General features: G+C 54.4%; 1 long non-coding RNA gene across 1 annotated transcript; it reads left to right on the forward strand.

The window, feature by feature from the left end:
- The first annotated feature begins 6,713 nt into the window (after positions 1 to 6,713).
- LOC112920760 (uncharacterized) lies at positions 6,714 to 8,839 on the forward strand. Its single transcript, XR_003235134.2, has 2 exons — positions 6,714 to 6,995; positions 7,426 to 8,839. It is a non-coding gene; the product is annotated as an uncharacterized lncRNA (long non-coding RNA).
- The last annotated feature ends 1,233 nt before the right edge of the window (positions 8,840 to 10,072 follow it).

A 10,072-nucleotide genomic window follows, 5' to 3' on the forward strand; every position in this document is an offset into this window, starting at 1 on the left:
GGCTGCAAGACACATGTCGCCATCCCTTCCAGACTATAGATGCTCTCCGGGGCCGAGACCAAGTGCGTTGTGCTTCTTGATCTCTTCTCGGCCCTCAGCACAGCTCCCGGCCCATAACAAGCGCTCAGTAAATATTTGTTGAACAAATGAGCAGAGATCATGCCAACGCCCCCGTCTGCTTCTGGTGATCTGGAGGCGTGACAGGTGGGCAGGCTCTCCCGCAGCACAGGATGGCAGGTGGAGAGGTACGGTTGCCGTTAATGGGGATAAGCTCCAGATGCTTCCAACTCCTCGGTGGAAGGAGAAGCCAGTGCGTAAAGACAATCCGGATCTCCCCCAGATGTGCAAACTCTGAGCAACCCGGATGGAAATGGCACTCCCCGGCAGGTGCAGCCAGGGTTCTAGACAGCAGGGTGAGATCAGGGCCTCTAAACGCTGCGGAGAGTCTTCCTGGCAAGAAGGAGGGAGAACTCTCTGTCCCTCCCTCCCTCCCTAGCTCTACCTTTCTGCTTCCTCAAGAAGGGGACCCAGGACTTGGGGCCTGGGGGCAGGGAGGGGCTGCATTCTACAGGGGACACCACACGGGGTCTGGGGACAGGTGAGGGGTTGTGTCTCCCATGTGGGGCTGCTAGCCAAGGGATGGTCGGAAGTCACTTTTTAGGGATAAGGGAGGAAAAAGTGGTCCGTTGGTGGGGGAGGGAGGGCCAAGGAGAGAGGTGAACATCCCGAGTATTGTCAACTGGCAGGCTGGCTTCCCGGAGCTTCTAGGGCAACGGGACAGGCTGGGCAAAGCCCTTGGTGTTATCTTGAGGAGACCTCGCAGTCATTTTGTGCAAGAAGCAAGCTGCCCTGCCTCCACCCCGCGGCAGGCTGCAACTCTATAAACTCTCGCCAAGTAAAACCCCAGGGCATAATCGGGTGTGGAAGGCTGAATCAAGTGTGGGTATTACGCTGTGAAAACCCCTAACTGCCTGGCCCGGCAAATGAATTAGCTTGTTAAACAAAATACATACATCTGCATACATTTGAATACATGAATAAGATCAGCTCAGACCCTGCCCAGGCCCAACTTCTCCCGGAGGGAGGAGGAGGAGGAGGAGGAGGAGAAGAAAAGAGGAGGATCCGGGAAAGAGAGGCTTGGCCGGCTCCCAAGGCTGCCCCTTAAAGAGCCCATGCCTTTGCATGCTTTATTTATAGATTAAATACAAAAAGCGTCTCCCTGCTGCATTAAAAACTACCCATCAAGGCTGAGGACTCGAAGGAGCAGTAAAATCAATCTCGCTGCATAAAGACAACAGCAAGCAATTGGCATGACATTTTAAGTAAATGCTACAGCCATTTGTAAATGTTCATTTTCCGGGAGCCCCCATCTATTATATGACAGCTCTTTTCTTAGCGTCCCGGTGTGAATTCAGTGGGTTTACAGATAAGCCCGTTGAGGAGAATGGATATCAAGATGTAAAGTGCTATAATACGGACAATTTGTTACTGCTGCACCAAGTCGCTCCGTCATTATGTAGTTGCCTCTCAAAGGGTTGGAGCCACCTGGCTATTTTTACTCGTTGGAGTTAGTCAGCAAGGGGGTCTGAATTTGGGGGAGAAGAAGAGGGTGAAGACGGACGGGCACAGCGGCCCCGAGGTGAGGAGACTTGATAGGGTCCTTGGGGTCCGGACTCATCCTTTCCAGATGCTTCTCCCTCAAAGAGGCCTGGACAGGAGAGACATTTCCCACCCCCGAGCCTGCTTATCCACAAGGTCCCAGGTCCCAACAGGAGAGGGTCCAACAGAGGCCAGAAACCTGAATTATGGGGCCAATCACCTGTTGCTCAGACGCCCGTGTTTCCCCGGGGAATGGAGCAAAGATCGGGCTCCAGAGGACCCCCTTCCCTGGGGTTCCAGCCCAGCTCCCTGTCCCTCTTGGCAGAGGTGGCCCATCGGGGCCGGGGAATAGCCTGGCAGCTGCGTGGCAACCTGCTCCGGGACTGCCCAGGTTGAAATATGGCCTGAGAGAAACTGAGGTTCCCTCGGCCTCATAACTCACTGCTTCCTCCGACAATCCAGACGCTTCCAGGGAGAAAATAAATGACCCCCTCGGTGAGCCTGGAGTTGCGTCGTCGACGATGTGCCAAGTGGAGCAGATGACAGATCACAGCAGGCTCCCCAGTGGGGCTGATGGGAGGGCCCCCCTGGCCCTCAGGTAGTCAGGAAACCAAATGCCCAGAAATCCAAGTCCAGCTTCAGAAAAGAAGGAGCGCAAAGAGATGGACCGCAAGGCTGGTCATTTAGGTCGGAAACCGCAGGGGACCTAGTTCGCAGGCAAGTCCCCTCCCAGACGTTACTGGCTCTCGTGCTTCGGGCTGCTTCTCTTATGCTGTTCATCTGTCCATTCATTCAACCAACACTTGGGGGCCTCTTGGGTCTTTCCTGAGGCCCTCCTGGCCCTCCTTGGGCTTTACTTTTGGCACAGGGCAGGCCATTTAGCCTGTTAACCCTCCCAGGGTACAAAGTATACCCCATGCCTATTGGTGTCTGGCACATAGTAGGACACAAACAGCTGTGGAACAAATGAATGAACAGATAAGCACATGTACACACCCACACACCCATCTGCTCCTAGGGTGCTGCTTCCTGGGGTTGGTTTCTCAGCAGGGCCTCTCCGGGGTGGGCAGGAGGATCCTGCCTCTCACTGCGGTTCGTTGGTTTGGACCCAGCTCTTCAGTAGACAGTGTCAAATTCTAATTGGGGTTTGGCATGAGCCAGCAGGAGCTCCAGCAAGTCACTTCCCTCCTTTGTTGGGGAAATGTGGCTACGTGATCTAAAAATGCTCTTCTAGCAATTAGCTCCTCTGACTTCAGCAGAGAAGAGGCCAAGCAGAAACCGGGGGCGATGTGGACACCTTCCGGGTTAGGTGTGGGGGTGGAGGGTGTTGCATCTGAGGGTGCCGTGGCTGGCCCAAGCTCTGTCCTCAGTGATGGTGGCTGGTGGTTTCATCCTTCAGCATCCAGATGAGGAAACAGCTGCCCCTACCAGGGAGCTGTGAGTCTCTCCAGAAATTCTGGCTCTGTTCAGCCTTCTGGATGCAGGTGGCTGAGAGCTGTCCTTTCTCAGCCCCATTCTACTCCAGCTCCCCGCGAGTATGAAGGTCCACTCAGTCTTGTCCCAGGAAACTCCTCGGAGGGGGGTGTCTCATGTCCTGGGTGGGGGGCCCAGGTCCTCTGAGCTACCTTGGCAGTGATGCTCGGAGCCCAGCCCTGTGGCTGCTGGGGCGCTCATGCTGCATGGAGGATGCGCTTCTGTGGAAGGGGGAGAAATGTCGAAGGCCTGTGACACAGAACTGCCCTGGTCCCCGACGGAGGGAGGGAGGGAATGGTGCAGGGTCAGGCGGTTGTTCCCCGGGTAATGAAAGTTTGCGTCCCTGGACCGCTGTGTCCAGTCTGGCCTGAGTGGGAGTTGATGAAGAAGTGTCTAGGTGCAAAACTCAGTTCTTCTTCTAAGATAAATAAATGAGCAATTGCCAGCCGAGGTGCCACGGAGAGTACTTAGCTTAATCAAGCAGTGTCATCCCCGAGGTAATTTCGAGGCTCCATTCATCACGGCTCTTTCATCCTCTCTGTGTCACCGCTGCTAATAGTTCGTGCTCAGGCAGAGAGTTGCCAAGCAAACTTTGAGTCACGTCCTCATGTCCACCCAGCCAGCTCTTGCATCTGTGGGTAGAGGCAGCGTGACTTTCACAGGGGTTGACAACCAGGGCTGCTCAGGGACTGGTGAACCAGAAAGGCCACTGGCCGCTGCTACACCAGTTGGCTGCAGCCAAACATCAGACCGAGAAGGGGGGGGGTGATAGTTGGGAGGAGGTCCCTTCTTCCCTGAGGCTGGAAGTCCCTAAAAATTGTGAATTCTCATTATTATGACAAACCTGGGAGGGGAAAAAAAAAAGCAAACAATGAAAAAACCTATCATTGGGTATAATAAAAGTAGACATCACATACTAAGGGGTTTATAGGAGGAATAACTAACCCAAGTCTGGTCAGCAGGGACCACTAAGTCTGGTCCTGGTGCTGGGCCTTTGCACTTGCTGCTCCTTTGCTCTGAAACTAAAGTGGCATCCTTCTTGCCATTTCAGACCCAGGAAAACTGAGAGATAGGACGGAATGATGGTCATCCAACCAAGTTATGGATGATGATGGGTTTTGAAAAAGCTCTGGCCCTTAGGAGCTGCAGGGTTTTACACATATTTCCCAATCTCTCTGTCCCTCTGTTCTTCTGATGATCTCACTGGGCAGGAGAGGATTAAGTGACAATCCCCGGGCTGGGACAGGACATTAAAAAGTGGGAGCCAGTGATGTCAGCAAGATGGCCCCTTCTTCCCCGTCAGCACGCCGGGTGAGCAGAGGTTCACAAGCTCCTCTTGTCAGAAGTGGGAGTCGGCCACAGAAAAGTGGGGTGACTTGCATCGAGTCACATGGTAGGTCAGAGTTGGGAACGAGGTCCGAAATCCCAGTCTCAGCTCTCATGGTTTCCATAGCAACAGATCCCAACCTGGCGACGAGTAGGCTTGATTTGGTGACATCCCGGAGTATATAAAATTATCTGAAGGCCATCACAAAATAATCAAATCGTACGCTCTCCTGTGCTCCCTCTTGGTGGGGATGTCATAAAGGTTTGACAACGATGACAAGATGTCAGTTTGGTTCCTAAGGAGTCAGACATCCAGGTTGAGCCTGGTGAGACGATTTCTGCCTTAACTCTGACACGGGAAAAGTTCCGAGTCAGATTCACTTGTTTGTGCCTTTCTAATTAACCCCCCGATGCCCAACTCCAGTTGCCCCAGACCCTCCATCTCTAAAAGTCACTGGTGTCCCCACCCCGCCCCCAGCTCCAGTCCATTGCTTCCATGCTCAAGAGCTCCCCTGCCCCACCCTGTCCACCAGAGCTGGACAGAGTGGCCAAAATACGAAGGTTGAGCTTCGGAAACTGTGACGGCTGGAAGAATCACCTGGAAAGCCTGAGGAAATGTGGGTCTGGATCCAGCAGGTCTGGCGGGAGGCTTGTGATTCTGCATTTCTAACGAGCTCCCGGAGGCTGCTGCTGGATGGCTCTTTGAGTCCCAGGTGTTAAGTACTGATTCTCCCACTCTAGAGGGCCTCGGAATCACCTGGATGATTTGTTCAAATGGATCCCTGGACCCCACCCCCAGAGTTTCTGGGTTCAGCTGGTCTGGGATGGAGCCTGAGAATTTGCAGGCCTAACGGGCTCCCAGGTGATGCTGCTGCGGCTGCTTCAGGGGAGCACACACCTGGAGAATCATTGCACTAAAGGCTGCAAGTGGCCAGGTGATGCAGCTCCCTGACTCGTGACACCTGTGCACTGGCCAGGTGTGTCCACTGGACTTCCCGTGCCCTTCCTATCCCCCTTCCGGGATGAAGCTTCCTCTGTGAGGCCACCTTCCACCGCAGGGCGGAACCACCCCTTGGTCCCTGCGTTGAGTACACACACACACACACACACACACACACACAGAGCTAGAAGGAGAGAGACTGATTTTGCAAAATCTGCACAAAAATTGGCTGAATTTATGTTTCCCCTGCAAGAGAAATGCTGCCGAGTGGAAATAAAATGCAGGATTCCTGGGCACTTCTATTACCTCTTCATGTCACCGGCAGTGACTGATGGTGAAAAGTAAGATTGCAAACGGAATCGCTTTCGCTTTGCCCAGAACAAACTCCAGCCGCGGAGCCTCCTGCAAATCTGTGGTTCTCCCAAGTGTCACCGACAGCGGCTCTGAAAGGCGCCGGGAGAGCAGCCAGCCTGCAGGAGACAGCCTTCACCGGGCCCAGGCCCCGGGGGCCCCGTCCTTCACCTGAAAGCAGGGGCCCCTGCAGGCGAAAGGGAATCCGGGTTGATTTAATGCGGTTCATTTTTCTTCCTTGTTTTAATCACGGAGTAATAATAATAATAAACTCGCCTTTATATAGTGTCTTTCATTGCCAGTGTATCACCGAGCACTTTACAGATTTAATAATAGAGTTTCAGAAATAAATAATGGGGAATAATAATGGGAAGGATAAATAACGTATTTATGGAATTGTATTGTGGTTTATGGTGGTAAACAATCCCTCAGACAGCCAGCAGCCGGAAATTAAGAGGTTTGGAAAGGAGAAGGGGACCGAAAGGAGAGGCTCCTTCAGGTAGGATGTGCACCGGGCTGGGGCCCCATGCAGGGGGGCAGAGAGCAGGGAGGGTGGGGGGCTCCCCAGTCACAGGGCAGGGCTGGGACGGCAGCGCGGAGAGGAGGGTGGATTCTCCAGAAGGGAGGGTGAGGTGCCTGATGTTGATGAGGGCTCAGCCCCGCGTAGGGCGGCGGAGGAAAGAGGATGAGTGACAAGCTGGCCCAAGTGGCCGGGGCCCCCAGACCCCACCTGGCTCCGTCGTGGATGCAGGGCTGCCCCAAAAGCTAGGCCGCTCCTTGCTGGACCGGGAGCCACACTTCCTTCCCTGCCTGTGCCAAGCCTTCCTTCAAGGATGCTCGAGGCGCATTTTGCGGCCACCCCCGCTGCAACCTGAAAGGGGGCCCTTGAAAAGAAGAGAATGTTATATGGAAATTTCTCTTACCGCGTTGGTATCCCTCCCTGGGCTTCTAGCAGGTGCCCGGCTGGAGGGATCGGCAGGTCAGACGTACAAGGGGAGGGGGCAGGAAGAAGGGACAGGCACCTGGCCCTGCTAGCACGCCCAGGAGAAAAGATCGGGATTTCCCTCTTGCTTTGTCCCTCTCCTTGATGGTTTGATGATTAGAGACTTAATCCGTGAAAATATCAGCAGCCCAGGTTCCTGCCTGATTGGTTTTTGCCTGGCAACGTCCTAGGAGCTTTATTTACATACATTGTCTTTTTCTGTAGATGAGGAAATTGCTCCATCGCAGCCGCACTGAAATCCTTCTGCACACGGAAGATTTCAGCAGAAGCCGGAACGAAGCCAATGTCAAGTGCTCAGGATCCGTAAGTGTAGCTTTGGCCTCCCGGACCTGTTTCCAGAAGCCACAGTCCCAGCCTGTGGGTGAAGTGCCAGGCTCAGCGGCTGAGGCCTCGAGGCCCCGGGGCCTGGAGGCAGAAGCTGTGGGGGGCGGGCGTGGGGGGGCAGGTTGGTCACTGGGGTCTGGACCGGCTCTCGGGTGCTGGGGTCCAGCCAAATGGCCCCATACAGGGAGGCTGCTCCAGCCAAGTGCCCTGCTTTGGCACCGGCCACTGCCCGCCGGGTGGCCGCCTGGAGTTGTCGGGGCCCCTTGGAAGTTCCCACTGGGATGGCTTGTTTCCCTCAGAAAATTCTGGACTTGCACGGGCTTGTAAACAAGTGGTGCTCACCTGGCTGGCACCTTACATGGACCTTAAATTTATTAGTCCTTTTTATTGTCTTTTTATTGTCCTGTAGGAGGCTGATCAGTGACTCACTGAGGGCCCGTCTGTCTCCCCAGAGCATCTCCAGGGTCTGGATGCTGAGCGGATGTAACTCTGGGCCCTGTGTGGAGGGCAGGAGGGCAGCAGCTTGGTGCCGGGCCTCCCCAGGGGTCCCTTCCCAGGCCTCAGCCACCACCGATTCATTCCACGCACGGTTCCTGAGCACCCACCGTGAGCCAGACACTGCACAGCACCTGCTGGGTGTATCCGAGAACCAGCAGGGTGGAACCGCACTCTCAGTAATCCTAGGACTGACTATATGATTATAATCCTGCGAAGAGGGTCAGGGCTCTGCGTAGACGCCCGCACAGTGGACATTTACGGAGCCTCAGTGTGCACATCTGTAAAATGGCAGGGACTCTGTGTCTGGTGGTTCAGCGGCTTTCAGCCCCACCCAGGAACACAGCAGACCGTCCAGCCCAGGCCCTGCTCTTGCCTTCAAACGCTGTGCTCTGACTGTTGTCATGGAGGCATTTGTCACCATGTCCTCCTGTTGTCACCGTGTCCTCCTGTCAGCACTGGCAGGCTGTGCCCAGATCTCCTGCTGGGAGTACTAGAGTCAGACACTGATTTGCCTGTTACTCGGTACAGCGTAAAGCCTCCCTCCCCACCTCCATCCCCGGGGGAGGGCTCCCTGCTGGGGACCCAGGCTAACCCCCTTGGGGCTCTCAGATCATCCACTCCCAGGGTGCGGGGAGCTGGAAGTGCCAGGTCCTCCATATGGGCCTTTTGTCGTCGGCCCGGCCAGGCCCCCTCCAGGGTGCCCCCCCTCCCAGTATAAACCAAGGAGTCCCTGTAGGAGCCTGAGAGCAAATCGAAGAGAAAGCCAGGTGACAGAGCAGCAGAGTGGGGATGTGCCTGGTCACTGCTCCTGGCGGAGCCCCGCATCACAGAGCCCAAGGGAGCCTTGGAAGGAAGCAGGTCCCCGTGACGCCCAGCCCAGGCAGCCCCCCCTCAACGCTCAGCCCCCTGCAGGCCGGTGGGTCTCCTTGTTGAGACCACCTTCTGTTAACAAGCCCAAACGGCAGCATTAACGTGGGCTCCAGCGCCCCACAGGTGCGACTCCAACCCAACGCCACCGCCAGTGTGAATTTAGGCAATGTGCCGACCCGGCTCGAGTTCCTCATCCGTAAAATGGGGATAAGCCAAACAATGGTGACTTTGGAAGATTTACAGTTAAGGAGTAATCTTCAGGGCTCGAGCTGAACCCTAGGAGCACTGATCCTTCACCCATCCCCGCTCTGAGCTCCTAGACCCAAATGGGGATCAGAGTGACCGGCTTACTGGCCGAGGGCCAATGACTAAAGCAGATCGGCAGACTCCAGCCCATGGGCTCAGTCTGGCGCTGCTGCCGCCTGCTTTTGTGGATAAAGTTTTATTGGAACACAGCCGTGCTCGTTCACTTAGGTATCGTCTATGGTTTCTTTTGCACGGACTTGGGTTGTTGCAACAGAGATTCTTTGTGCGCAGAGACCCAAAAATATTTACTCTCTGGACCTTAGCAGGAAATGTTTGCAGACCTGGTCTCTAAAGTCCAGGACTCCTGAAAAGGCTGAAGTATGCTCCGAGGGTCAGAGTTAGGGTTTCCTACCAAAGTCCCGAACTTTTAGACTGTCCAGGGGAGAACTTGGCTGGCCAAGTGGAGTCGCTGACCACCTGGGAGACCCCATTGTGGGTGGAATGGAGACCTGGCACCGAGGTATAGAGTGGTGGCCTCCCGGCCGGCCTAGGGGATCCAGTCCCTTGCCCCATCCCAAGCATATTGACCGGGCTCTGACGGGAAGCCAAGCAAGGGCCTGCCCTTCCCATCTGGCTCTTGGTGGGCAGTGCCACGGAGAAGGACCCAGTGTCCTGATAGGGGACACGGCCCAGTTGAGGTCAGGTTTCTTCCAATCAGATCTAGCTTCTCCTCTTTTGTGAGGAGTGAAGATTGTTTCCCCAACATGCCCCTGTGAGGAAGCCCTGAAAGATTCTCATCTTTAGAGCAAGGTAGAAACTTAACAGCTGGAGTAGAAGGCCCCATGTGCCTGAGACACTGTAAATGTTCAAAAATGCGAGTTCTCGCTAACTATAATAATCAAAAATCCAAATGTCTCCCTGCTGCTTCTCCTTACTGATCCTAATAGAATAAATCTATTCCCTTTTTCAATAGGACAACTTTTTCAAATTCCTTGAAGACCCTTGCCCCCAGTCACCAAGGGGTATAGTGGCAACTCGACCGGAGTAGAATTCTAGCAGTTTCCATCATAGGAAGTTGCCTCCCCATAAATAATAGGTTTCTTTGTCTCAACGTTGAACAGATACACTGTCGAAATGGATATATAGATCTAAGGCCTGTGTAGTTGTCCTGTAAACCATAATCTTTCATTAGAACAACTTTCTGGATACATTGAGACTTACCACCTGGGGTAGAGAGTGAGTTCTCAGCTGGTCATCCCCACATCAGGTCAGGTAAGAGGCAAACCAAAGTAGGCATCAGAGGTTTAATTTGGTTGCTGCCTCTTGCTGGCTGCAATTATATGCTTACTCACAGAACTTAAAGGAGCCACTCACCTCCGTGTGAGATGGAAAAATGATACCACCGACCTGTGGGATACACGTGGTCCCGGCCCCCTGGCCAC

This window comes from Vulpes vulpes, chromosome 2 (genome assembly GCF_048418805.1).
Source record: "Vulpes vulpes isolate BD-2025 chromosome 2, VulVul3, whole genome shotgun sequence".
NCBI classification, from domain to species: domain Eukaryota; kingdom Metazoa; phylum Chordata; class Mammalia; order Carnivora; family Canidae; genus Vulpes; species Vulpes vulpes.